The sequence below is a fragment of the Chenopodium album genome, chromosome 23 (genome assembly GCF_948465745.1).
Source record: "Chenopodium album chromosome 23, dcCheAlbu1.1, whole genome shotgun sequence".
In the NCBI taxonomy this organism is placed as follows: domain Eukaryota; kingdom Viridiplantae; phylum Streptophyta; class Magnoliopsida; order Caryophyllales; family Amaranthaceae; genus Chenopodium; species Chenopodium album.
This window is the reverse complement of record NC_137856.1, coordinates 21,581,038-21,608,963: the sequence shown is the minus strand read 5'-3', so window position 1 is coordinate 21,608,963 and position 27,926 is coordinate 21,581,038. Positions and strand designations below refer to the sequence as shown.

General features: G+C 35.2%; 1 pseudogene; it reads left to right on the top strand.

The window, feature by feature from the left end:
- The first annotated feature begins 4,838 nt into the window (after positions 1–4,838).
- Positions 4,839–27,926, top strand: part of LOC145607122 (nucleoside hydrolase 5-like) — a 36,815-nt pseudogene continuing 13,727 nt past the window's right edge.

Sequence of the window (27,926 nt, the reverse complement as noted above, 5' to 3'; positions counted from 1 at the left end):
GTAATGCACTTTGATTAGGGGATTGATGCGATGCTGATTTTTTTTTTTTTTTTTTTTTTGGGTATTTAGTTGGTCAGATCAATTTGGGATAAGTATAGGGGGTACTTGTGCCAATTTTGTTGTTTATTCTTTTGTTGGTGGCATAAGTGCAGTAGAAAGAATTACGTTTTTCTTCTGAAATTTTTATAACATTGTATTATGCCTTGATTATTTAATCATTCCAAAATTTCATGTTCCAAATGACATAAAAACTAACCTTACATATCAAAATTCATAATAAAATAAATGTGATCTTACAAAATGATCTAACAATTCTAGTCAAAATGATCACATACAAAGATCAAAATTACATAGCCCAAGTATTATTAATGTAAAGATTGCACACTACCATCAGCATTGAATAATGCTCCAATCCCAGTAGGCATATTAGTTCTTCGGATTATTTTTGTTAATTTTTCCTTATATTTAAATTTATAAACTATACATAGCACGAGACTAATCTAGCGTGACAATAAAAATTGATCAGTCATTTTGAAACAAAGAGCTAGGTTTTTTTTTTTTTTTTTTTTGAGAAAACTAAACAAAGAGCTAGTTAGTAAGAATATATATATATATATATATATATATATATATATATATAGCCTCTCTTTCCTCTCTTCTCTCTCTAAAACCCTAGCCTCCATTGTTGAATTTTGAAGGGATTTCCATCGATTTTTATCGGTGGAAAGCCCCAATTGTTTGTTTTTGTCTGTTTTTTCAATTGTTTTAGGTTTATAATAATTTTTCCTCTTCTAGGAGGAATATTTCTCCCTCGAAAGATAGGGGTTTTTTTTTCTTCTTTAGGAGGATTAAAGACCAGGTTTTTCTTCTCTCTTTTGAGGGAGGATTTGCTTTTTTATTTCATGGATTGCTATAGAGTTGTTTCATGGGTAAAATTTTGTGCGGGATCGAAAAAGAGGTTAATATTTCGATTACAATCTAGCGAATCAGACGAAAATTTTCTGCACGGCTACAACAGAACGATAGACCCCCTCGCCGATGATAGCTGTAAATCACAGCGATATGAAAGAGGGTATGAAGAATGTACGATTTACAACAACGATCGTAGCTTTGCTTACGTTATTTTTTTATTTGATTCAATTATTATGTATTTATTAGATCTAGATCTCTTTGTAGATGTCGTAAGACTTTATTTATGAATCAATTTTATTTCAAAAAAAAAAAGTAACAATTATAACGGGTTGTACATAAATTGTTACTAAACAAAGAGCTAGTTGGTAACAATTTATGTACAGCCCGTTGTAAGGTAAACTCAATTTGGCTCATTTCAAAATTTAAAACGAGCAAAAAAAAAAAAAAAAAAACTCCCTCCGTCCCCTTTTGATAGTCCCTTATGGACATTTTTCACAGGAATTAATGATCACAAATAAGAATAGTAAAAATACATTGAAAAATTAAATTGACATTGGGTATGCAAAAAAATAGAATGAGAAAGTAATAAAAATACATGGGAAAACAAAATTTACATGGGAAATTTAAATTTGCACATATATTGTTGCAAATTGGAGGGAATTTTGGGAAAAAAATTTAATATTAATCGTTGTTGGAAAAAGCAAATGGGTGAACATTTTGAGACTAAAATTTACCCATAAGTGACTATAAAAAAAGGACGGTGGGAGTATATGAGCAAAATAAACTACTTTTAGATACACCTACCTCTATGTATATTTCAATGTATGTACATTAACTTTTTTTTATTTGATATGTGTGAATTCAAAATCCACATGTCCAAAACCCATACAAAAAAAATCTGTTGAGATTTTATCCTACTTAACTATTAATCTCAAACAACCTATAAACATTAACACCCACAAGGTTCACATTTAATAAGGCCTTGTTTAGTTCACCTTATTTTTACTTATTTTAGAATAAATAAGTTCATATTAGATCAGATCAGAACAATAAATTCAGATCAGATCAGATTAGAAAAATAAGTTCAGATTAGATCATCGTTTTATATGCAGTTTTTTATCGCTAAATATCTTTAATTTCGTAATGAAAAAAATTATAAAAATCAGATATTAATAAAATACATATTATTACAAATATAACAAGACCCCACTAGATATTTTTTCTGTATAGATTATCGTATAAGATCAAAGTTGGATCAAATCTGACATTCAGGTCAGATCAGATCAGATCAGATCATACCAAACTAGATTAGATCATATAAGCAAAAATATCTAATGAGATATTCATTTACTGTATTTTTATTGAAAAACAAGAAACATGATATAATAAATTATCTCATTAGATTATTGTTTGTATAATATATATACACCACCTCTCATTAACCAAGAACATTGTACCAATCCATTTCTTCATCTCCTAATCTAAAGTGTAAATCCTAGTTGGAGCAAAAAACAACATTCAAAGAAAAAGAATACCATGTAGAATCAATAATATATACTAAAAGACACACCAGCAATGACACGTGTCATTTTCTGGTGTGTCCTTAGTATTTTATTTTTTCTAAAAAATAAATTAGAATAATTTATTTAAGGAAGTTATTCAAAAAAGGTTCGTATTTGTCAACCATATAAATTATCAATGATATTTACCTTTAATTTCTTATACTGACACACAATTAGCAATAGAAAAATAAGGAAATAAATAATATTTTTTAAGAGGATGTAATTTTGGAAGAATATTTTGTATGAATATAACCTAAATTAAATATCAATAAACATTTTACAAATTTTCCATTTATACATTTTTATTTTTATTTTTTAGAAATCACTATACTATATGAATGGAGATATTTATCAAAAATATAATCCAATAATTTAAATGGACTACACTCTTATTGTTCAAATTGTTTCTTTTTTAAAAGTTTGAGATAGTACTATTTTTTCTCTCTTCATTTTAGTAACCGAATAGTAATGTATGTAATGAATCAATCCGTCTACATCAACTAATTTCGTATGGAATATTTATATAAAGTAGAAATTAATTAAGATTATATATTTTTTTTTTTCTCTTTTTCATATAAAAAACATAATTTAGAGGGATAATTAATCTTATATATATCTTATTATTTGTACAATATCATTATTTGCCTCTTTAATTGAGCGTTTCCAATAGCAAATATAAGCAAATTTTTATTTGTATTATATAAATTATTAATTTTTTTTAAAGAAAATATGGAGTAATTAAAATAACCGTGCATGACACGGGACCTAACCTAGTGATAAGAAATATGGGAGTAATACATTATTCTAACACATTATCTTGTACGTAGTATATATTTGTTTATTATAGAAAAATACCTATGAAAGATATGTTACAATATTTTTATTGAATGCATATAGAATATACAATGAATATAGTTGTCAAATTAAAAGTTAAATATTATAGAATTAGAAATTATATTCATGAAGATTGTAATTTTTTTTTTAAAAAAAAAAAAAAAAAGTTAAAGGGGCTTGAAATTTTTTTATCAGAGCATGACAAGTGTCATGTCAGATTCGCCTTTAGTATTATGTTATTGATAATAATATATTTAATTTTATAAACTATACATAGCACGGGAATAATCTTGTGTGACATTAAAAAATAAAAATGGATAAGTCATTTTGAAACAAAGAGCTAGTTTGTAAACAATTTATGTACAACCCGTTGTAAGGTGCACCTATTTTGACTCATTTCAAAATTTAAAATGAGCAAATATAAATAAATTATATGAGCAAAATAAACCACTTTTAGATTTACCTACCTCTATGTATATTCAGATGTATGTACATAATAATATTTTTTTTGACATGTGTGAATTCAAATCCACAGATCCAAAACCCATATTAATAAAAAAAATGTTGAGATTTTGTCCTACCTAACTATCAATCTCAAACAACTTGTAAACATTAAACACCCACAGTCCACATTTAATAAACTATACATGGAAAAAATAAGTTCATATCAGATTAGATTAGAATATGTTCAGATCAGTTCGTCGTTTTATGTGCAATTTTTTATTGCTAAATATCTTTAATTTCGTAATGAAAAAAATTATGAAAATCACATAATAATAAAAAAACACATTATTACAAATTTAACAAGACCCCTTTTAATAAATTTTTTCTATTTAGATTATCGTATATTTAAGGTCAAAGTTTGGTCAAGTATGACATTAGATCAGACCAGATTAGATCAGACCAAACCAGACCGAATGAGAAGCAAATTTAAGGTGAACCGCCCTAAGTCTAATGAGATATTCGTTTACTGTATTTTTATTGGAAACAAGAAACATGATATAATAAATTATGTCGTTATATTTATTGTTTGTATAATACGGAGTATATATATATATATATATATATATATACACCACCTCTCATAGCCAAGAACATTGTACCAATCCATTTTTTCATCTCCTAATCTCTTATTCTCTGATCTCCTTCCTCTTTAAACGCCACTATATCAAAAAAGATTTCAAGCACAAAAAAGTTCTCCAATTTTTTTTTTTTTTTTTTTTTTTTTTTTTTTTTGGTGCAATATTACCTCATATTTTTTCTTTTTCGTTTCAACCATATGACTTATTCTTTTTTTCTATTCAATAAATAATGATTTCAACTTACATTATTATTATTCGCTTTTATGATTCTTTGACCATTACCATATTTTCTTAATACAACAGCTAACTTTACGCTTCTAGATTTGTCATCATCCATTTCCAAGCTAACATTTGTAACTTGTTTGTTACAAGTATGACTAATTTTTTTGTTCAAAAAGTTTGATAATTTAAGTAAAACTGTAGTTATCAAGCAAGCTATTAATTAAAAATGTGTCAAAGTAATAACTCATTGGTATTATTGTTACTTCTATGGATCATTGTAGCTGCCGGAGTGAGTCCGAAACCGGTGGCGGCTACGGAACGTCGAATATTGGTCGATACAGATGTTGATACGGACGACTTGTTCGCGTTGCTTTACCTCTTGAAGCTCAATAGATCAGAGTTTGACTTAAAGGTTTGTTTTTTATTTATTTTTTTCAAGCTTTGCTCATTGCTTATAATTATAATCATTCTGCTCCTAGTGCTATGTTTTTTGAAAACAATTTGGTTAAAATTAATAAATTTGTAGATGATTGAGGCATCAACGTGTGTTCTGATATGATGCTACCAACCATATATTGAGTTATAATTATGCACATGGTTAAGCCTTTAAATTTATTAATAATTTTTTCTTGAAGATATTTTAAGTATTAATTAATAATACGGTTGTTAATAATTTATTTATTTATTTTTTATTTTTAAAACATAGTTGAAAAAAAAAAATTGAAAAATAGGAAAGAAGTGTAAACTTTTTTTTTTTGAAAGAGAAAAGAAGTGATAACTGATAAAGCGAAAGAAATCCTTTCTCCTTCAATTGTTGCCTAGTGGTAACAAACTAGAATCTTGTTTATAAAAGAGAGATATGTGTAAGTAAGAAAAATAGGTTGATAAGTTGACAGCATATAAAAGAGTGAGCAAATGCTTAAATATCTTTCTAAGGAAAAAAAAAAAGACATGTAAAGTCAAAATGTAACCAATAAAAATTAAATTAAAGGAGTAGTCAAGTATTAAAGTAAGGGGTATTAATGTAATTACATATATGTACGAGAGTGGTATCATCGGATAATCAAATAATACCATTAAACATACGATGATACTATATATGCATATAGTGGTATTATATATGCATTCAGTTGTACTAAAATTATTTATAAATAGTAATACCACTAAATATTCAATGGTATTTTATAAGCTTACGGTGGAACAATCAAGTCTGTGACCCTCCCATCACATGAGACCATTTGACCAAAAAGTAGGTGGGATCCACCTATAGACCTCTTTCTTTGCTTCTCTGTATATATATGTACATATATATACATATATATATATATATGTACACACACATATATATATATATACATACATATATATATATATATATATATACTACTTCCGTTCCATTTTATGATATTATTTGCAACGATTAGACATTTTTCCTCTCTACTTTATGTCAGATCGTTGCAAATAATATGTAACGGAGGTAGTAGAATATTTTAATCATTATTATGTATTTATACATTCATAACATTCCTCCCTTTAAAAGTCGAGAAATTCTAGGACTCTTACTGCTAGAGTCATTTATGACCCTAACAAGGGGTATAATCGTCCATTCAAATTTAACGTACTTGAAAAAAAATAATGTCATAACACATGTTGGTATTTCATTATACTTTAGATATTATCATCATGATACTAACCACCTTATTCAATGATACCAACGAACATAAAATTGTTTTGTTGATATCGATATAATTTGTTGTTGGTATCATGTGAAATACCAACATGTGCTGTTAGAGTCCAAAAATTCCTCTTTAAAGTCCCCCATTAATACGAGCAAGCCCCGGTTTCTCAAAATGAGAAACGAAAAATGTTAATCAAATGGCAATTGCGTAAATATTGAGGCTTGAAATCCGTGAACAATTGTTTAAAAAAGCCCATGTGCAACTAAGCCCAGCTGGCGTTAAATTTTGAAGAGAGATGCGGAGTTACGGTGTTTGAACGGAAAAAAAACTTCCGTTAGCAATGACCGTTAGTTTTTTACCATGAGAGAGAAAGTTAATTGAGCAACTCTGTCAGAAGAGAGAGGAGAGAGGATAATGGAAAAGGAGCTTGAAATTGAACAATGGAGAAAGCAAACGAAATTCAACATTAACAGCTAGATCGATCGAGAAGGCCAGTACAATTCTGCTATTTACTTGAGGTAATTTATGTCGTACATTTGTGCAAGGGGTGTTTTTAGTTGTTAATAGTTGTTGATAATTGCGGGATTTGATTCCGACGAATTAGCTACTGACCAACTAGTAATCTCGCAGAGAGGAAGTCATTTGAAATTATCCATCTTGATTACTTGGTTTTGGCTTTGCAAAATTATCCGCTTGTATTCTGTATTAAGTTAAATGGTGTAATTGATTGTTTTGTTCTGGACATATTAGCTTTAATCGAATTGTTTAATTGAATTGTTCACCCGAATTGTGTAATTGAATTGTTTAATTGAATTGTTTACCCGAATTCTTTAATTGAATTCTTTAATTGAATTGTTTAATTGAATTGTTTACCCGAATTCTTTAATTGAATTCTTTAATTGAATTGTTTAATTGAATTGTTTACCCGAATTCTTTAATTGAATTGTTTAATTTATTTGTTTACCGAATTCATTAATTGAATTGTCCATGATAAATAGCGCGGAATTCAGCAAATTTCAGATTAGCTTGCCTCTATTGTACAATTTGTGATTTCAAATAGGTTACTAGTTGTTATTATGTAAATGTATAATCTCAATGCGGCCTGTGATACAGGTAACTAACTATTAATTATTGACCTTTGTTGATATTATGGATGGTGACTGTGATGCTTTGGACGACGTGGGTGGTGAGGGGTGTTGGTCTGACTATTCAGATGACATGGATGACATTGATCTTATGCCTCCGATGTCCCCCATCCGCGAAGAACAATCTGTTAAAGTCGTTGAATACCGTTCTCCCATTCATACAGTGCAGACTATAGAGACAGTAGTTTCAACTAATAGGAGTCCTGGTCCTGCTGTTGAATCCCCTAAAGTTGGCATGGTTTTTAGAAGATGGGAGGATATAGAGATTTATTACAAAAAGTATGGGGAGCAGGAGGGGTTTGGGGTTACGAGGGTGCAAGGAACGAAATCTAAAGTTACCAATGAGCGTAAGTGCATGACATGGAAGTGTGAGTGTTGGGGTGCCCCTAACATGAGGGCTCAAAGGGAGGCGAAGAAGAGGGCAAAGGCGATGGATGTTGGTGGGTGTGGAGGTAATGTTAATGGAGTCATAGGAGTGCAAGAGCATGCCCAAGGCAAGAGAAAGTCCAAAAAATGTTACTGCCCTGTCAAGATATATGCTGGGGTTAATGAAGATGAGGAGTGGGAGTTAAGGAAGGTTTGTAATGAGCACAATCATGACCAAAAGCCCACTGATGTAGTCTTAGTTAAAGAATATAGGATGAAGAACTACACCTCAAATGTGAAAAAGACTCTGATTAATTTTTATGAAGAGGGTGTATCTGTTTCCAAAATCGTAATGGTATGTCACATACGAAGGAGGACTTTCCTTCTTTGAAAGATATGGAACATGAGGTTTATAAAGCTAGGAGACTGAAAATGGAGGGTGGTGATGCAACAGCCATGATGGCTTATTTTGACCGGATGCAAGCGGACAATCACAATTTTTTCCATTGTCACCGATTAGACAAACATGGTCGGTTGAAGGATGTGTTATGGGTGGATGCCAGGAGTCGGGCTGCATATGAGTATTTTGGGGATGTAGTATGCTTTGATGCTACCTATTTAACTAATCGATATGAACTTCCATTTGCAAATTTTGTGGGTGTGAATCATCATGGGCAGTCCATCCTATTGGGTTGTGCACTAGTTTCACGAGAAGATGCTGAAACATACACATGGGTTTTTCGACAGTGGCTTGCTTCCATGGGCAGACCTCCTTTAGCTATTCTGACTGATCAAGCAGCATCCATGAGGAAGGCTTTGGTAGAAACAATGCCCAGCTCCAGGCATCGCTGGTGTATATGGCATATTGTCAGGAAGTTTGGTGATAAACTAGGAAAGTGCGACAAGTAAGTGATTGCCTGTTTTGCTGTTTGTATATTATTGGTTGTCACCGTGTGATTGTGGTTGTTTTCCGTATTGTAAACTGATGGTGCTTTTATAATGAAATTTTATGTGTCACAATAGGTACAAAGAGTTTAAGAGCCCCTTGAAGGCCATAATATATGAGAGTTTTACTCCGGAAGAGTTTGAAAGAAGGTGGCACGAGTGCATTAAAAAATACAAGTTGGAGAAGAATGAGTGGTTGGATGGCTTGTTTAAGGAGAGACATATGTGGATTCCAGCTTATATGCGGGAGTATTTCTGGGCGGGGATGAAAACCACGCAACGTGTGGAGAGCATAAACAGTTTCTTTGATGGGTTTGTTAATCGGAAAACCAGGTTGTGTGAATTACCTGCACGCTACACAAGGGCAATGAAGAAGAGGGTTTCAGACGAGAATGAAGCCGACGCAAAGGCCACCAAATACATCAGACGCCTTGTGAGTGGGTTCAAACATGAGAAATTATTTCAGAAGTTATACACTGATGCTAAGTTTCAGGAAATACAAAGAGAACTTACCCAAATGATGTACTGTTATGATGGTGAGGTAACTGTCATTGATGAAAGTACGACTCGGTATGTTATTGATGATAGGGTTTGGATTGTACCGGAAGGTGAAAGCGAGGAAGTAATCACTGATCGACGACGTAACTACTCTGTCATCTTCAATCATGTGACAAAGGAGGTTTCATGTGATTGTAGAAGGTTTGAAACTCATGGCATCCTATGCAAGCACTGCATACGTGTGTTGGATAAGAACAAGGTGGTAAAGATTCCCGACAAATACATCGTCGATAGGTGGCGTAAAGATATTGTTCGGAAGCACACTAGAGTGAGGGTTGCGTACCATGATCCCACGCAGACCCCAGAAGTTAAGAAGTTCAACAACATGATGAATGTGTTTGAGCCGTTATGTGATGATGCTGCAGTTGCTGATGATGAAACAGTGGACATAGTGGTGAAAGCATTATCTAAACTCCATATCGAAGTCAAGGAGAGGAGAAAGAAATATATGGAGTTAATGGCTACAACAAACCCACCGTGTATTGAACCTCCACCCCAGTCAGAGATAGGCTCCAACAGTTCTTGTCCACCCCAGTCAGATTTAGGTATCCATAGTTCATGTCAACCATCTTCTTCTAATGTAGAGGCTACAATTTTAGATCCTCTAATTAAGAAACGACCTCGGGGCAGGCCTAAAGGTTCCCGGAATAAATCATATTTTGAGACAGGTTATAAACCACCTAAGACCAGGAAAACCAAGGTAATTTTTGAGTCATTTCATTATGGCTTGTGAAGGTCATGCGGCTATGATGTTTGGTGTGAACTCATTTATCTTGACTTTGTTGAATAGGGGGCGAATCAGAATGATGAGTTGGGAGAGTTGCAGGTATATTGTGTTGTTGTTGCATCAATTTGTTGTTTATTAAGCAGGCCTTAAGTGCTCGTGTCTTCTGTTGTTATGCGAACTCGAATGTGGGTCTATTTAATTATACTAACCAGGACTTGGATCCCAGTGAGGTTGATGTATGCAACTCCCAACATGGTGATAGTGTAAGCCTTGCTGATGATGCTGACTTGGTGATGGACACGAACAGCATGGAATGGACCAAAGGTAGTTCTGAAGCGTTTTGAGGCTATGTAGTTTGTACCAAAGGTAGTACTCCACCCTTCAATTTGAACCTGCTGCAAATGTTGTGTTCTGTAGTTTGTACTGTCAAGTACTGATATGTAGTAGTAATTTAAGTAAAATCTAGTAACTGAGTTGTGATACTTTCAGATTTCGGTGGTGAATTAGGGCCTAAACTTACTTATTGCAACAATTTGTTGGGCCTATACCAATTGGCCGATCAGAATTTGTTGTAAATGTTTTTGAAATTTTGCAGTTGGGCCTACACCAAATGTTTAAGCATGGAGAGTGGTTTTTGAAAATAGATACTGGGGCCCTATTCCAATACAAACACATAATCTAAACTTATTAAATTTGGACTTTATAAAATTTGGCAATCCAGCGTTTGTTGAGATTGGGCAATTGGGCCTATACCAAAACTCTAAACTTTAAGCATGTGGTTTTCCAAAATGGATAATGGGGGCCCTATTCCATTACAAACACATTATCTAAACTTATAAAATTTGGACTTTATAAATTTTGGCAATCAGCGTTTGTTGAGATTGGGCAATTGGACCTATACCAAAACTCTAAACTTTAAGCATGGGGTTTTTGAAGATGGTCCTATTCCATTACAAACATAATAGTTATGGAAACAGATCTACATAGTTGGACTTTGTTAAAATTTGGCAATCAGCATATGTTGTAACTTAGGGAGTTCGGTTGTGGTTAATGGGCCCAATTCCAATTCAAACATATATTGAAAATAAAACGCAGACAACACATTACCACAACAAGTGTAGCCCATAACAATACACAACAACATTAACACATGAATATAGTCCTACAATTCCATACCAAATCCAGTTCAACAATTTAGATATCATCCAACAACTTACTACATGAAACCATTTCAGCCACCAAGTCTAGTCCCTATTATTTAGGTGATATTATACTAGCAACGGCGAACACGGCTCCACCTCCTACCACTTCATGGGAAGGATATACACACGCTTGCGGTTCCTGATACCCGCGCTCTGAACCGTGTGCTGCGGTGTTAAGATCATGTTCTTATGCAACAGAACAATGCGACTAACATCAACCTTGAAAATATCAGCAGCCATGTGGTAGATTTTTTTGATTCTGACATGGAGTTGTGCTTGGACCTTCATCTTCTTGGAAGACCCACTGACATCAGCAAGATAGAACCTCCTCATTGATGTATCCATGTTGGCTTTTGGATCCTTAATCACCAGTTAAGACAAATTTCACAAAGTTAAGCCAAATAAGTTTACCATAACGCTAAGCTAGATTTATCAACTGTACGCCACAAATATTACAAATTAGCAAATTCCATACTAATCTTACAAAATATGCACTTTTCCTGGAGCTAATAATTACTAAATATGTTTGACTTACTAAATAAAATTAAAAAAAAATATTGTACATTTAACAAAACTGAGTTCAAACAATTACAAACAAAATAAATTAGATGGTTGGACCCAAACCAAATTAGATTTATTGGAAAAAAAATATAAATTTAAAACATTCCATCCACAGGATTAAACATAACAAGATAATTACAACAACATAAATACAATTTCAAAATAATAACAAAGATAATTACAACTAACAAAGATAACACAAGCATCATAGTTAAATACAACACAACCACCATCCATCTATTATTTATTTAGTAACATGGGTGAGTAAAAAACTAGAACCAAAGCTACATTAGAACACAAGTACCTTTCCATTTAAAAAAAAATTAAAAATTAAAAATAATAAAATTAAATAAATAAAGAACACCACAAGTACCTTTCCATTAGCGATTAAAATTGATCCATTCCTAATTGAAGCTTGCCGAGCGGTGTCTTTCGCATCAACAGGCACACCATTTGTTTCCTTTGACAGCCAAAAGGATGTGGGCTGGCAACCAAGTTTAGCAGCATAGTCATTGTAGATGTCATCAAAGGTTTGATCTAGGTAAATAGTGTACATCACACCTATGTCTCCAGGTGATAAGCTTCTCACAATCACCCCAAACTCTTCACCAGCATTCGCGTTGCCTGCATTGGAGGACTCTCCCACAGCGGGCTGCACTTCAGATTCATCTTCAGTGCAGCTGGAGGAGTCACTACCGGAGGAGTCATCATTCCCCTGGCCAAAAAAACGCGCTCAGTTGATCTAGCAGCTTGCTTTTCACACATGGATTCAGCACCTCTTTCCTATAGTAAGGATGCACCTCACCCTCACCAAACATTGAGGAAGCTTTCTTCGACTCCATCTTCCTTTTCTTTCGGGCTGACCTTCTAGCCTTTTTGGATGACATTACACCCTTCCCCTTCTTATCTTTGCATATACCTTCTTCAGCCTTTCCCTTACCCTTATCTCTTTTGGTTGGGGATAAGGCAAGTGATTTGCGTTTTCCCTTACCAACAACTGGGGGTAAGGCGTTAGAAGGGGTGAGGGCAACGACCTTTCCCTTGTCTACGCTCTCAGATGGTAAGCTCTTTTTCACTTTGGCCCTATCTTCCTGACTGGGGGAGAGACTAGCTATCTTCTCTCTTTGTTTGCTCGGAGAAGCAGCATCATCACTCATGTTGTCACTAACACCTTGTGAGATCACATCAGCTTTCGAGGAGGAAGGCATTTTGTATGTGGGTTGCTTAGGAGGCTGGTGGTGAGGGAGCCTATACAACACGCCTTTATATAGGAGCATATTTAGAGGGGTAAGGGTTATGCTTCTAAGTCCCACATTATATATTTATTTCAATTTTTGCATATAACCTAATTATACATTGTTAACATCTTTTACTAATAGTTAAATTTAATATCTTTACTAATACGTTACCCAACTCAGCTAGTCATTAAGAACTACATACAACTTACATTTTTACTTTTTTAAAAAATCGGTTTTGGAACCATCGTTACATTTATACATTTTATTTTAAAAAATCATCACTCATCGTTACCTCCAATTTCGAGTACCTTTCATTTTAAACTAAATGTGTCAACACAAACGTAGGAATACAGAATATTGTTTACAATAGTTGTAATTAATTATAAACAAACCCAAAAACCCGAAAAAATAAAAATATATATATTAAAACATTGGAAAATGTTATTTTTAGTTGGTTAAGATGTTTAATATAACAACATATATGTACAACAAACATTTGTTAATAACCCGGGACTTCGTCGGGACTCTAATAAAATGACCCTCCCTATTTAAAAATAATCTAATTCAACGGGGATTCGCCGGGTTTTAAACTCATAACCCGTAGCATCGACGGGTTAATTATAAACTAATACCTATTGGCATCGACGGGGCTCTAATAACATATTTACCTAAGTTCATGTTATCCCCAAAATATCTATAAGTCCATGTCAATCGGTTATGCGGATTGGTATTAGTGATTCCAATAGATCATACGGAGTATTAATTAGTTGTTTAGGTTGGCCTGTTTTCATTGACTGAACTCAACTGGAACTGAACTGAACTGAACTGAACTCAGCTGAACTGAACTGAACTGAAATGAACTGAAATGATTATTTTATAAGAGATGGAAATTAAGAGCTGAACTGAACTGAACTGAACTGAATTGAGCTGAACTGAGCTGATCTGAACTGAACTGAACTGAATTGAACTCAGCTGAACTGAAATGAACTGAACTGAACGGAATTTCAACGTAAGAGAACAGGCCCTTAGTCCTTTTTTTGTATAAAGATTTTCAAGGCGAAATAATAATAACAAATCTAGAGTTAAAAAATCTGTAGTTAGCTTTTCATACTTTTTTTTTTAAAAAATACAATATTAGAACCGGGTCGGGTAGGTTTACCGTTTTAAAAACACAAGTCCATAGCGGTTCGGTTCCTTTTCATAACACATTGAACCGGATCGGATTCACCAGTTAATTTCAAACCTCTAGATAGGGATGGCAATTTATTCCGAGTTCGATTCGAATCCAATCCGATCTGAAGGGAAAAGTCCGATCCAAATCCATTTAAAATTGAGACCAAATCCGAATCCGATAAAATAGATCCGACACCGAATAGGAGGCGAATCGGACTTGGACCCTAGGCAAAGTCGGATGGAGTCCGAATCCGAGAGTATGAGCATATGCTTTATAACTTGGGACAATTGTTTGCTTGTGTTTGCATCAAAATTTTGTTATGTAACTAAGTTCATATTTTAAATATGTTATGTTTATACTTTACTTGGTATGAAAATACAAACAACTATAGGTATATGACATTACAAATAAAAAATTTTTAAAAAATTATTCGGATCATTTCGGAGGTCCGTATAATCAGACCGGATTCGGATCCGAAAAATACGAGTCGGATCGTATTCGGACTCGGATTCGGATCGAGTCCAGGGTACGTTTACTAAACGGAACGGATTCGGATTACGCTACATCCGACCCGAATCCGATCCGTGGCCATTTCTACCTCTAGTAAAGCCACTAGGGAAAAAAATTGTCTAATTTTACAGTCATAATTACCGTACTGAAAAATTATATTTTTAATGGGGTTCTACTTCAAGGACGTACTTTATCACATGGGTTTGTCACTGTTCATCGTCAGGGGTTTCATTTTCCACGACCCAAGACGTTTTTGACTATACTCTAGTTACTCTTACAAGATTGCTAAAAGATCTTATACTTTCTTCCTTCCATATGCTTTATCTGTTTTCCTCCAACTAGTACAACTTTTCCTCATTTAATTATTAAAACTAGTACCCTACTAATGTATGACAAGACAAATGCTTTAACCCTATTAAACTACTAGTTTTGAATTGTCTTGTCAACCATCACTTTCCCCCATTTTACTATCCCTCTTTTCATGCGTTTATGCATTTTAACTGTACTCCTTTTTTTTTTTGCAGTACTCTACTCCTACCGTCATATGAAGCCCAAGACAAAAGGCCCTTTTTCCAAGTTTATTTTTTTTTAAAACAAAAATGGTGGGTCTAGTCCCCAATAAAGCCAAATCGGCACGGGACCACCTTTCAGCCCAAAACCCTAACCATTCTAACTCTTCCTAAACAATAAAGTCCAAACCACCCTAAAACCTAAACTCCATACCCTATTTAACCCTTAACCGTAGACCGTACAATCCAAACCCTAATAAACCCTAACACTAAACCCTAATTCCAAACCCTAGTAAACCCTTAATCCGTAATTCCAAACCGTTAGTAAACCCTATACCCTAAACCCTAAAGTTCAAACCCTACTTAAACCTTCAGTGTAGACCGTACAATCTAAACCCTAACAAACCCTTATTAGCCCTAATTCCTAACGATTCCATACTCCTGTAACCCCTCTAAACCTTTCATTCCTAAAACAGTACAACTGTAAACCTGTTGAGCCTATGAGCAAACCCGCATGTGAGTGAAATAAAAAGCGTTAACCCACGTACATTGATAGAGAAATATTCAGATGTGTATTCCACACTTATACGGATGAGGGGCTACTCACCTCATTGCCATTTGTTTTTTACGTGGTGACGGGTGAGGCCTTAGCCCTTTTATCAAAACCCTATTGATTTCATGCCATTGTTATCCTTTAAACTCTTATATTGAAAGACCGTACAACTGCAAATCCTATCTTGTAGCCCTTCAAAACTCTTAAACCTTAAATCCCTACAACTATAAACCCCAAGTTAAACCGCATGGGAAAAAAGTAAATGGGACGTAATTGTACCGTTGCAGTTACTTTATCAAGGTAACTATAGGTAATAATCGTAACTACATTATTTAAAGGTAATAATAGGAAATTTCTTAAATCTTTGGGTTAACTTGTACAAATGGTTGAGCTGTAAGGTGTATGGCATTATTATACGTGTTCAAGCATCACAACTCATATGAGGTGAAACAAAATTGTATCCATTAAAGAATTATAAACACCATATTGGAAAGGGAATTATTTTTTCGCAGGGATTTATGTACAATATAGAACTCTTAATTTAAAAACAAAGGGTGTAACAATAATAATAGTAATGTCCTTACTAAATTTTAGTATTTTACTATATTAAATTTTTTTTGGCTTTAAAATTAAAATATTATTAGAAGCAATTATATTTATTTATTTATAATTAAACCCTAAATTATACTGTATTTGATACGTAAACCCAAACTTGAAAAAAACATAATAAAGAATTCGAAGTGTTTGCTTGGATTTGATTCGTTCCCACGTGTACGGCTACAATATAACACTGCGCTTCACTTCAATCACACTGTTTGCCTCTTCATCTTCTAAAGTGTGAATTCACAGTGTCCATTAAACCAAAATTATACAACATTCTGCAAACAAAGTGTGTGCAACCATGCCTCCCCCCTTTTCCTTCGAAATTCGCCGAAATCCCATCATTTGTTTTTTCAGACCTCCCGGCGGTGGGGATGTTGACTATGAGCTGGACATAAACAAAACCACTTACCTACACTCCGGTGCCGCAGGAAATAGCCGGCAACCCACTGTTTCCAAAGAAATCATTTCCAGTTTTATCCTTATGCCTCAAAATTCCTCATACCCATTGCGAAACTTGAAGATGAAAACATGCGGCGAGGATAGTCCTGTACAACCTGCACACCTCCCAAGCATCCGTGATTGCCACCCCCTTCCCACCAGTTTCCAAAATGTGATTAAATGGTACCTCCAGAATTATCACGCCATTCCTCCCCACCTTCTTAAATTACTTGACCCAAAACCGCAGCCCAATTTCGGGACACCAAGGTTTAAGCTGATGTACGAAAAGCTTTATCTATGTATGGCAACCTACTCTGATGCTCTACAGGTTGTCGATGCACCGCTTCACTACTCTGTAATAGGCTTGAAGGTGTCACACCATGGAAATAATTTCCCCTATTATAGAGCTCCTTTCCACACGGTGATCATGGATCCACTAGTTTGTCAACCATTTCAGCCGGGATATACTCCCCTTAGCCCTCAGACACGCATAGCTTGTTGGAATGTTTGTGGAATTACGAGACCTTCCTTTGTAGCGAACTTCAACATCCTATGCGAGGTCCACAACCCAACGGTAGTCGTTTTGTTGGAGATCAGGCACGCGGGGGAGAACGTGGCTGACATGATCAATCAGGTAAGGGGGAGGTACCATCACTTGGCTACACCGGTGAATTCATTCGATGGAGGTGTGGCTATCCTATGGGTTCCGGGTGCAGTAATGATTGAGCTTCGTCCAACGATCTTCCCTGATTCAGTGCTCAATGTGTTTATGCAGGGTAATTATAATACTAATTGCCTTATAATGAATCAAGTTTAGTCTTTAATTTAATTAACAAAATGTACTGTAATTGGATGCTAATTATTTTTTCAAAATTTGTTTCACATGTCAGGGGTTCCAAGCACTGGAGGCACAGATCTTCTCAACTAAATCAGACTCATTGCCCTGGATTAATTTTTAGTACTTTTTAAATTCTGATTTGGTCAATGTATGGACTGTAGTTTATTGTATTACCGTATGCTATTTTAATTTTCATCCATGCTAAAACAAATTAATTGGTAATGAACGTCTATGTATGTTTTAATAGCCATTTTAAAATGACTCGGCTTCTTAAATATTACTTGTATATGTTTGATTAATCCGTTACTGTGTTTTTTATAATACTTGTTAATGTATTTTTAATAATACTTATTAATGTGTTTTTTATAATCCGTTACACGGTGGTTGAGTTGGGAGACGGATTGTGTTGGTTACGGAGGGATGATGGTACATCCAACCCATAACCCGATCTATCACCCGACCCATCCATCCATTGTAGTGTTAGGAATATACTCCCCTTAAATAATTTTATGTCTTAACGCAGTGTTAGGAATTCACATTAGTTTTATATTTAGTAAAGAGGAACAAGTGTTTGAGGGATGTTTAAAATTTTAGATAATTATTTTTTTAAAATGTCAATTTAAAGTAAATTATTAAAGTGCAAAGTCAAATTTTTATATATATATCACGAGAATTATCACCCGATGTACCCAATTCATCACCCGACTCACATACATTGCAATCTATAAGCTAATCAATTGCAACCATTTGATTATCCAAACGAAAATCTATTCACCTATCTCTTACTTTGAGGTTTCACTCTTTCAAAGTGAACTTGAACATTTGTTTTGACATCGTATTCATATTCACCTAAATGATTTGGCATTTTCAAAACTAAACAGCCCCAATAAAATATTTATAAGTTAATTAGGTAACCACATGATATTAGGTGAATAAATACATGAACAAAGTCAAACGCGATACACAAAAACCATAGGGAAATATTTTCAAACATCCCAAAATATGACCAGACACATTTCACTTTGAAATTATATATAAACTAAATACTTGCTGTTCTGAACATTGCCATTAGTGGATTGACACCTTGAAGGCAAGTGGATTCTTCCGAAGCAACTGCACCACGAGCTTCTGGCCAGGCATAATCCTCACACCATGCATCATTTGCTTCACCCCTTCTCTGATGTTGCACAGAACGATTTTCCTCTTTGAATCTCGCTTCACAAACAGTTTTGCATTCCATTTTTTATTGTTATTGTCCCAGATTTCAGCAGGGTTCTCGTATGCAAAGAACCTGAAGTGGTGCCTTGTAAACTTCAGGGGCACATTCTGCATCAGTATGACACCAACATAATTAGTAAAAACTTAGAAGAGTATCAAATAGTTTGAAATGCAATTATGTAAAATAAGTTAAACCACAACATACCAGCCTCCCCATTGAACTGTAACCACTAGTATAACTGACTTCAAAGTCAGGTATCCAGTCCCACCTACAATCTGGCAAGAAGAGTGTATCCTCCCCTGAACTAGCATCATTGTGGCTAGCCTCAACCAAAAATGGATCGCTGTGGCTAGCCCCCTCTATCTCAGCATCATTGTCCTATATTTCAGCATTGTTGTGGCTTGGCCCTTCCATTTCAGCACCATTTTCACCTAGATCCATGTTGTTCGATGAATCAGAAGATATCTCAATTAACTCAGGGATGTATCTGTCACCTCGCCAGAGACTTACTTTGAATGCCCCATCCCCCATGTACATCAAATCAAGGATATCACCATACTCTATGCCGCTGCCCTTCACAAAATCAGACCACCCCTCCTTGAAATATATCTCTACTCCTAATTCAGTTCGAACCTTCACCCACTTAACATCATAAACCCTTGAGTTAATGCCTCTATAGACCCTAACAACACGATTCTTTTTCCCCCAAATGAGCTTGCTAATTCGATGTGGAACAAACTGGGATAAGATATTAAAAAGCACATTTTACAAAATTACAATTATTAAAATAAACTCATGTACTTTGAAGTTAGGATACAATTGCTCAGCAATTCAGACATCTTCTCGTCGTTTATCAGCACGGTGAACCAAGTACGGCTGCCTTCTGACATAGCTACAAACAAAATACACACGAATAAGACTACACATTGTAATTGCTAATAAAGGTAATTTGAGAACACCATTTAACACGTGCGAGATCATAAAATTTGAGGATTTAAAATGGGAAACTCACTCAAAATTGACATCATACACAGCAAAGCAAACAAATTTGTATTGGTGAAAGTGACCAAAACTAGATTTTGGCATATATTTGAGGAAAAAAAACATAAATATTTATTGTAAAATATTTGATTTCGAACATATGCACATGTAATTATTTAAATCCTCAAAAGCACAGGAGGGGGCATCACAAAATTATATTAAAATTGTAAAATATTTCAAGATAATAATGCGAAACAAGACAAGGCATTAACATATAAGAATTATTGCACCGATTCACAAGCACCAATCTAGGATCAACCAAATTTAGCAACACATAAAAAATAGAGATACGGCCCTACAATCTCGAGTTTGAACATGCATGACCAAATCTCAAAGCAATTTTAATCATAGCGAACTATATATGAGAATGAAACATTGTAGTTTTATAATTATCGAATACAAAAACCCTGTGAATTTCATTACATGTAGATCCGGCCAATTAGAGGCGTAAAATTGAAAAATTTGAAGTTAATATAGGGGTGAGATTTACCGTATTTTTTGACTTTATTCAAGACACTGACGGTGGTGATGTTGACTCCGGCTTCGATCGGAGATGACAGTTGAAGGGTCGAAAATAAACGCACCGGAGCTATTAAATGGAAAGGAAAGTGAAATTGATATTGTAAATGAAAAGGACAGTTTAATATTTAATTTTTTTAAAAAAAAATTTCCTTTGCATGGGGTTTAGAAGTCAAAGAGACAAGGGCAGTTTAGGGGTAAAGCTAGGGAGTCACATCATACTCCGTAAGTTATTGGACATAAAATAATTTGTAACATAAAATTTTAACAACTAAATCAGATTAATTAATACTAAATCAAATAAAGCCAAACAATTCAGTTAAATAATTTGTTACTACTAAATATTACAATGGATTACAATTAAGTTAAATAATTTGTTACTACTAAATATTACACATAAAGCAAAAATCAATATTACACATAAAGCAAAAATCTCAACCACACAACAAATATGATTTTGACAAGTTGTTAGAATTAGCAACAAGTTTGTACTCCCGGCGATGGCGGCCGATGACCCAAATGAGAACCCAACCGATAAAAAACCGATTTTTTAAAACCGAAAACCGATCCGAACCGTATTTTAGTAAACACGAAACCGAATCGACCCGAATAATGTAAAACTGTATAAGAACTGAACCCGTTAACAAACCGAACCAAATATAAATTGAACTTAAAGAACACCGAACCGAACCGTATCTAACCCGAAACCGGTTCGAAACCCGAAACCGTTTAAACTGCCCAAAAAACCGCTTACACCAAACCGTTAGCAAACTGCTACCCGTTTGCACTGAACTATTTAAAAACCAAACTAATTGTAAACCGAGCTGGTTATAAACCGAACCGTTTATGAACCAAACCGCTTCTAAATCAAATCATTTACAAACTTTTTTATATAATTAAATGTATTTTTTTTTAACGGGAATATAACTAAATGGATAAAATATTTGAAATCTTATAATATTTTTTTTTTAAATTACCAAGGCAAATCATTCATTAAGGATAATCAGTGTTTACAAACAAGAGCAAAACAAGCAGGCTCAGGCCCTGTCTCAAACTATTAGCAACACTACTGCCTCTAGTCATGTATACATTTTGAGGTGATGAAACCAAATGGACAAAAAGCTTGTAATATTAAGCATATGATTACATTGATCAGTCTTAATTATTAGTCATGTTGACTAATCAAGTATCGAATTACCAGATTGCAAATTTCCATTTCACAAGAACTCATCAAATCATGATTATGATACTATGCGTAGTATATATAAATGATTAAATAAGAAGCATATAATAACCTAATTGTAAAACAATAATACATTAATACACGAACTCTTAGGGCCTGTTCTCTTACGTTGAAATTCAGTTTAGCTAAGTTCAGTTAAGTTAAGTTAAGTTCAGTTCAGTTCAGTTCAGCTCAATTCAGTTCAGTTAAGTTCAGTTAAGTTCAGTTCAGTTAAGTTCAGCTCAATTCAGTTCAGTTTAGTTCAGCTCAGTTTAGTTCAGTTCAAGAAGCCTGATTTTAAACAATACTAATAATTTTGGCTCAGTCCTTAATTAATTATATTGTAGATCAAATTGTTGACCTTAAAATAGAAGTTGCATGAGTAGTGAACATAAACTATATATATCAACATGATATCAGAGATTAGTAAAAACATAAGTGAGCTAAACGAACAAGGGCTTGTTCGTATTTACTGAACTGGAGCTGAACTGAACTGAACTGATTGAAGCTAAACCGAACTGAACTGAACTGATTGGAACTGAACTAGACTGAACTGAATTGAGCTGAAATGAATATTTTATGTGAGAGGGAAATTAAGAGCTGAACTGAACTGAAATGAACAGAAATGAACTGATTCGAACTAAACTGAACTGAACTGAACTGATTGGAGCTGAACTGAACTGAATTGAACTGAAATTAAGTAAATGTGAACAGGCCCCAAGTTAAACAAGTACAACTTGCTTTAACAAACGAGGTTAAACATCCGTTTCCAATAAGGATAAGGTAATTCCTTATAAATCAGGCAATTTTAATGTGTAGTTTGTTGAGTAAAATGGGAAGTTAGGAAGGAGTAATAGGCGAGTGATGAAACAAGTTTAATTACGTTAGGCAATTTATCTTGTCATTCGTAATCCACTCGTAAATATAGGGATCCATATTAGAACTATGTGTTTAATAATAGCGGAACCTATTATATGGTTACTTTACCAATTGTAGCAATTCATGACAAGAAAGATTTACTATTTTTATAAATGAGTTAGTTTACATAGTTCAATAATACTTACTTACGAGGTAATTTTTTTTAGACAGGAGGGTGGGTCGATTATCATGTTTTTTTATCGGATTAAATCAAATTCGGGTGACGGATCTTAATTCGGATCGGATTGGTTCTAAATTGGGATATATGGTCCTGGGTCGGGTCAATATCTTAATCTGTGACAATAATCCGCAATCCGAATTATTGCATCGTACGACGTGTGTTTTACCTTCGAAACAGTACGACTCTTCAAATTCTTCAACTCCTTGATGATCTTCAATTAAAGCAGCATGAATTCCCAAAAGAAGACGCTCTGCTCAAAGTAACACATCCCCCCAAGTAATATTTTTTTTTTCATTTCCTTTTCCTTAAAAAAAAGTTCAAAAGCCTTTCACTATCCCATTCACTATCTCCCATTCACAGTCCTAATTCTGAAAAAAAAAACAAAAAATGGCGAACAACGACGAGAACGCTTCATGGAATGATGACTGGTACTGGAAATTTCTCCAGAGACAGAGGCATGAGGCATGGGGTAAGTTTATGGCGAACGCCGAGGTCCCTCTGGAAGCAACCAAAAAATTAGACGCACTTCAGATGGAAATGGAAGACCTTGACAAACAAATAGCAAAGTGCCAAGCGTATGCAAAGGCCAACAAAGAATACGAGGAAAAGAAGATGAGGAACAACAAGACCAAGGTTGAAGAATGCACGCCTGGAAGCAACATCCACACTCCAATTGAAGTTGGTAGTGATAGTGATGGCGAACCGGTGAGGATGAGAAGGAATGCGGTCTGCGAGGGGGAGTCATCTAAAGGTAGGGGGTCTAATTAGTGCTTTTGAGGGGGATACGGGTGTTGGGGTTGTGGGCGGGGAGGATGGGGTTGAGGGTGGGGAGGCTGACATGGACATCAGCGACGACGACGGTCAGGGTCAAATGAAACCGGTGATTGATTTAAATGTAGTTGTCCAGGATGAACAAGTACAACAAGTACAAGTACATGATGCTTCTGCGATAGGGGTAGATGATGCGGCGCAACAGGGCCAGCAAGAGGACCAGTTGAATCCGGGGGGTGAGCAATCGGATGTAGAAGAGGAAGCTCAACAGTAGGAGCATACGAGTGACGACAATTCAGAGGAGGATGGTGGGTACCCCTACCATTTACATTCCCCTGAAGTCTCTCAAACTGATGACAGCGCTTACGGATTCAATTCAGATTAGATAATCAAGGTATGTTATGGTTTTGTGTAATTGTCTTGGGTTTTTGTTGGTGTGGTTGAACATTTGCAACTTTTTGATTTGGAATATTGGGTGTTTTGTTGTAAATAGTAAATACTCTTTTAATTTTTAGCCTATCTGGATTGTGATTATACTGTTATGTTAAGACCTTTGATCAATCAGATTAATTACTATATCTGGTTTGTGAATTTGTGACTTAATCGGTGGTATAGTTGGATTTAATTTCAGTGTTACAATTTTTATCCTGACTAATTAATTAATTATTGTCTGTTGAACTTGAATGATTTTGCTTAACGATGTAGATTTCGTGTTTTATATGAATCCTTTGGCCTACAACAACAGCATAAGGCATGGATATAATTCTGAAGCTTAAACAATAATAGCATACGTATGATATTTTGATATGTGTGATATACGAACAATTTTATATGTGTAATGTGTAGGAGATGGAATAATGAATACTTAAGCCACGTTTGAGACTAATGAAGCGAATACTTAAAGGAAATAATGTCCGAGTTGAGACCTTTAGTCTTTGAAAGGGCACTAGAATTAGGGGTGTCCATAGTCTGGATAACCACACCGAATCGTCAATTCGGTTTGGGTCCAAACTTTAAATCGGACCTGATGCTACACAATTTTTGTTAACTAGTTTATTAAAAGTGATCTATCAACGTAGTTGCATTTGGAATTCTTAATCGGATCCAACATAACCGAATTTTAATACAGATTCAATCGGATTCGATTGTAAGAGTAATTCGGATGGGATCGGATAAAAAACTAAAAATGAAATATAATTCGGATCAGATTGGCCCAACTAGAACAATGAAATTAGCTCATTTATTTTTGTAAATAACACACCCATTTGCCAAATTACACGCAAGTTAGACTTATTTTAACACCCACAAGTAACAGCTACTAGTCTAGACCTAAGGCTACACATTGAGTTGTCCCATCAGCTATAAAGTGGTACTTCCAGGGAAAGAGTAGAGAGCTGTTGGGACACGAGCTTCAATAATGAGTTTAACATAAATTGTAAAATAATCAAGAGTGATATTTGCAATAATCCAACGGCTAACGCAGTACCTCGAAAACACTTGATAGAGTAAATGATATAGAGATAACGTCTGACCATAAATCACCCAAAAAACTCCAAACTAAACATGTTTAACTCCAAGAGTAAATCCATAGTTTCTCACCTTTCTACATCTGAGATCACGGCCAGGAGCAGGGGAATTAGATTCCATCCCAAAAATCCTGTTATGTATTTCAACCATTTCAATCCATCTACCAAACCCGAAATCGATGTGAATGGCACCGATTACTACCATAACCAATATGATTATAGTGATTTCAATAAGATCCATGTACGAACCCTCAAGGAGGAGTTGCGGATAAACGACCATAACGACACACCGTACGGTAGTCCATTCCGGATGATGAAGTTTGAGGGGAATTACAGGCCTGCTTACATTCCCCTGCTATCTGACTTAGACGGATACTTACATAAAGGGGTTAGACACTTTATTAAATGGTTGAGCCTTCAACAAAGTCCCCTTGAACCGGAACTCATTCCAGAACAAGTGATCCCAATATTCGATCTGCGATTTGATGTAAACCCGGATCATATCGTCGACTACGCCCTCCCCACCGCACCTCGTGAGATCTTTATGGGGGCTTATCATGCTGGTGTTCACGTTATGGTGGTGACTCAGTTAATATCCCAAGTTAGCTTCAAAATCCGGTGTCGTAAAACTAATCGTAGGGGGCATAGGTACTTCAGAACAACAATAGAATCAGAAACGACCAATAAGTTTTCATGCCAATCTACATTTAGTAAGGGAAGTAGAATTGTGATTTGGAATGCTAGGGATGTTCACAGGCCCTCTTTTGCAGAAAACTTTGGAATCATTCACGACTCATATTCAAACCTCCTCCTTATTGTCACTGAGGCAAGGGCATGGAAGCCAATGCTGAAATTCGTACAAAGTGAGTTGAAGGGAAACTACAGGGTTGAGGTAGTTGGCCCAAATTGTGGGTTAGGAGGTGTAATGTGTTTCTGGGCAAAAGGAGCTTCTCCATACTTCTCTTGCAGGAAGAATACCCTTTACGGAGAGGTTTTGTCAGCAAACATCATAGTAAGTATCCCTCCAAATAATTGGTTAATTAAAGTAAATTTAAGTCAATTAAGCAATTTTTCATTTGACTCGCAGCCAAGCAAGCGATTGAATGACATTGGAAGGGAAGACCTACTGCAGGGGGGTTTGTGAGTAATAATCCTTAATTTATGTATTAACACTTTTAATATCCGTTCTGTGTTTTAATCTCCGTTCATTCGTGTTGTATTCACACTTTTGTTTAAGGAGCGCACCCTGGTTGCTCGTTTTTAAGGTCCATTATAGTTGCAGTAATTACAAAATTTAATCAAGTCTGTCCACGGCCATCTTGTTGTAGGCCCATTATATTGTGCTTAAACTAAATACTAAATAAAAATTAATGTCGCCTAATTCCAACCACACGGCCATCTTGTTCTAGGCCCCATTATTTTGTGATTCTTTGGGCCTACCTTAAAAATGTCGCCTAATTCCAATTCTAACCACTGTGGCCCAATCGCTTCAATTTTTGGTTAAAAGGCCCAGAATATTCAGATGAAAGCCATAGAACAGTATGCTCAATTGTTGGGCCAAGTAAATAGCGTAAGGCATGCTTCGACCATTGTTTATTGAGGCCCAATTCTATCATTTGGTTAAGGTCTGGCCCACCATGTTCGTGGCTTGGTAACATTTGGGCGCGTAAAATTGCACCAGTTTACAAATGGGCCAAATTTTGAGCGCGAAAAATTTGCGCCATTTTAGTAAAATACACTACATTTTCCACTGTTCATTCCCGCTTTTGATGAATGAAATATATACAACCACTAGTAAATTCCAAATAACGCATCACTGCAAACCGACCTACCCCAAAAATTATATTCACACTACAATCCAATGGTTACTCCAGTCGAAATACCTGTAGATGAAACTAATAGCCTCCAAATATGCGCTAGGGACTTGAAGAGAAGGCAAGGGAAAGGTTTTTGGATCAACCATGGTTGTAAACATAAATTTGTTGTGTACAAGAACAGGTTGGTTCCAGAGACTGTTGTAGAAACCACTTCGCTTGCCGTCAAATTCAGGCCTCCTCGACCTGTAGGTGGATACCTACAAATGGGTAAAGGGATATTGGCTGTTGTACAGTCCATATCAAGCGTTGATTAACAGAAGCTCAACCTGCAATTAGTTACTGCTGCAACCGTTGCTGATTGGATTGCCCATGGACGACGACCCGCTGGTGACATATTGCTTCTTAAAAAGAATTCCATTGTCCCAGCTCACCTTCCAGATCTTTCAGATTTGGCACTATTACTTGTTCCACTAAAAATAGCAATACAAAGGATTATCATCAAATACGGGGGTGCAGATGGAATTGGGGTAGAACATGTTATTCCAAAGTACGTGGAAAATATTGTAGACCCAAGTTCAATACTGCCGAGTGTAATGGAATCGTGCTCCCTTAAAGTTGGAAGACATCAGTTGGAGATAAACGGCTACTCCGACGACTTGAAGGTTTTTACAATTAACGGCTCACAAGCTTTTACACAACTGTCATCTAGCTGGAGTTGGTTATCCGGAAATGTGTTGGATGGACGGAAAGTGACTCTACAATTTAGCGTAGATAGTTCCCCTGCTGAAGACGTTGGGACAAGGATCATGGTCTGGAATTGTAGGGATATGGCGAGGAACTCATTTCTCCCTCAATTCAAGCACTTGTATGAGCTACACATGCCCGACTTGGTTGTGTTAACTGAGACCAGATGTTCTGTTCAAATGTCTCGCTTCATTTGTAATAATGTCAACTTCTACCGTTCGGTGGGACGTTCACAGTCGGAAGTGATTGGAGGGGTTTTCCTGATTTTTCGGGATAAGAGACGCAGAATCCAGAGCCGCGAAGAGAACCA